Source organism: Pecten maximus, chromosome 19 (genome assembly GCF_902652985.1).
Source record: "Pecten maximus chromosome 19, xPecMax1.1, whole genome shotgun sequence".
Classification (NCBI taxonomy): domain Eukaryota; kingdom Metazoa; phylum Mollusca; class Bivalvia; order Pectinida; family Pectinidae; genus Pecten; species Pecten maximus.
This window is the reverse complement of record NC_047033.1, coordinates 26,631,433-26,635,089: the sequence shown is the minus strand read 5'-3', so window position 1 is coordinate 26,635,089 and position 3,657 is coordinate 26,631,433.

Here is a 3,657-nt window from a genome sequence, read left to right as displayed (position 1 = left end):
ACGATCTTTTACTTTATTTTTGAAATCATCTTGAAGGTAAGATTAAATGGATCTTTTTACTTTATGTTCAATCTTCAGGTAATTCCGTCACCATGTTTTATTTACAATTATACCCGTAACCACGTTTTATTTACAATTAATCCCGTCATTATGTTTTATTAACCTTTAATACCGTCACCATGTTTAATAACCATTTATCACGTGACCATGTTTTATTTACCATTTATCACGGCATCATATTTTATTTACCACTAATTACGTCATCATGTTATATTTACAATTAATGCCGTCACCATGTTTTATTTCCCATTTTTCACGGCATTATATTATATTTACCATTAATTCCTTCATATTTTTTTTATTGACAACTAATCCCGGCACCATGTTTTATTCAACTCTAATTCAATTATCATGTTTTATTTGCAATTAACCCCGCCATAATTTATGTTTTCTATTGATCTAGTCACTATCATTTATACACCATTTCTCCAATCACCTGGTTTCATTGACCATTAATCCCGTCACTATGTTTTATTTACCATTAATCACGCCATCAGGTTGTATTTGCCATTAACCCCGCCATCACGCTATTTTTCCATTGATCCAGTCATCATGTGTTACTGACAATTACTTATTTACCATTCATCTCGTCACCTTGTTTTATTTACCATTAATACCGTCCCGAATTCTATTTTCTATTAATGCCGTCACCTTGTTTTATTTACCATTGATCCCGTCATTATGTTTTATTTACCATTGATCTCGTCACCATGTTTTATGAACCATTAATCCCGTCCCGGATTCTATTTTGTATTAATGCTTTCATCTTGTTTTATTAAACATTGATCCTGTCAAAATGTTTTACTTACCATTGATCTCCTTACCGTGGTTTATTTACCATCAATACTGTAACCATGTTTTATTAAACATTAATTCCGTCCCGAATTCTATTTACCATTAATTCCGTTAATATGTTTTATTTACCATCAATTCCGTCACCATATGTTATTGACCATTGATCTCGTCACCATCTTTTATTTACCTTCAATTCCGTCACCATATTTTGTTGATCATCATTAATCCCGTCACCATGTTTTATTCAAAATAAATCCGGTCAAAATTGTTTTATTTACCACTGATCTCGTCACCATGTATTATTTACCATTAATCTCGTCCCGGATTCTATTTTCTATTAATGCCGTCACCTTGTTTTATTAACCATTGATCTTGTTATTATGTTTTATTTACCATTGATATCGTTACTATATTTCATTTGCCATCAATTCCGTCACCATATGTTTTTGACCATTAATCCCGTCACCATGTTTTATTTACCATCAATTCCGTCACTATATTTTGTTGATCATCATTAATCCCGTCACCATGTTTTATTCAAAATAAATCCCGTCAAAATTGTTTTATTTACCATTGATCTCGTCACCATGTTTTATTTACCATTAATCCCGTCCCGGATTCTATTTTCTATTTATGCCGTTACATTGTTTTATTAACCATTGATCTGGTTATTATGTTTTATTTACTAAGATCTCGTTACTATTTTTGATTTGCCATCAATTCCGTCACCATGTTTTATTGACCATTAATCTCGTTAAAATTGTTTCATTTACCATTGATCTCATCACCATATTTTATTGACCATGACTTCCGTCACGATGTTTTATTCACCATCAATTCTGTCACCATGTTTATTTTCCGTTGATATCCTCACCATGGTTTATTTACATTAATTACGTCACCATGTTTTATTATCCATCAATTCAGTCACCATGTTTTATTAACCATTGCTCTTGTCACCATTTGTTATTTACCATTAATCCCGTCAACATGTTTTATTAACATTAATCCCGTTAAGGTAGACCGACCCTTCTGTGCCGTTACAGACATGAGTCTGGCGATCCGGCGTCCGGCGATCCGGGTCCTTGATTATATTCACGAATAGAACTTTACATCTGGTTTAATTTTCAAGTCAGCTGGGAGATAAATGTTTAGGCCTACAACAGGATGCGGTCAAGAGGTAAAGGGGTCAGTTTTGTAAAACTAAAACACTATGTTAGGATTATGCTTTCAATGAAGTGAGAACATAAAGATGGTCCATTGAAAACAAGGACAGCGCCGATGTATCACATAATATGCCAATGTGTGACGACCATATAACGTTAGTTACAGTCTCGGCGGAGAAAATTTAAATATCAAGTCAGGAAGAGGTTAGAACATCTCCAATTTATGGCAATATAGAACAAGCGGACACTCATGGCGAACGGGCCAACGTATAGTGGAGTTTGGGGATTTGGCCGATGCTCTAAAAGCATGTGCACTTTTGGGCAACCAACAATTGTGTACTCCATCTGTTAGATTGTATAGAGGAACGTAAGTTCGGCCTTGCGTACTTTACATGTGATATATTGTTATTCAGAATGCGAGGTAGTCAACCATATTCCAACCGCGGGTAGACACAGATCAGAAAAAGGAGGAAACGCATGGGACGTAAACACAAAACTTGCAACATGCATGGATGGTATAATAGATCTATATAAACTCTCACGAAATTTACGTTCACATTCGACAATTTTTCAAAAACTAAAACCCGTTAAATTGATGTAGATGTGCCTTTTACTCATATTTTGGATATATTATAAATATTGTATTTAACTGTAGGCCTATAAAACACGTTTTTTGTGATTGGTCTAGACTTTACCAGGTTTGAGTAGTTTTATAAATAGATCATAACAAAAACGGACGACGGATTGACAAGCACAAATTCGGGCAATTATCTTATACTCCAAATACGATTTATATAGATATGATTAATGGAAAATACTCATGATCCTGTATCAGAAATATGTTTTGATATAAAATGTTCCTTTTCTTCATCAGAAATCAAACAACAGGAATTTTATGCATATATTTTATTCATTAGTAAATATACCATGAGTATGACACCAAATGTACATGTAATTGATAAATTTCTTCTATAAACATTCTTGATAATATTCTGCTGAAGTTTTATGTTTGTATGTTAATATTTTATCATCAAAGGCTCAAGAATTTGATATCAAACTGATACAATAAAGCAAAATAATTCTTCGAGGTCATGCAATCATTGTTAGGCCAAATGCAATTTTAATTGTGTTTCCCCTTTACCGACCTACCCCAGTTTTTCTCTGCCGACCCTAAAACATTTTTTTTTTATATTTTGAGTTGTAAATCCTAAATCACAGATGATCTGTAAATAATTGCCAGTCAACACCACTAAATTACTAGTAAAACACACTTGATACAACTGTCAATGAACATTGAATTTTATTTAAAAGTGTTTTTCAGATGGAATTAAATGTTACAGTTATGAATAAACAAAGAGTTTTGAATATTGATGCTATCTACGTAGTCATTATTATATCATAGATCAAGATATGGATTACATGTACCTTCAAATAAAAAATAAATGTTTTGGTCGGGAAAGGAATAAAAAAAAAAAAAAAAATAGATGAATTGGTTTTTCCTACCTACCTACCTTATTTTTTTTCGGAGCCGAAATGGGAATCACAACTATAATTTTATATGGCCTTATGTGCGCCGAGACTCTAGGCTAGTTTAGATGAAAATAAAGTGCAGAAATCAAACCTTGTGTACCCGCCA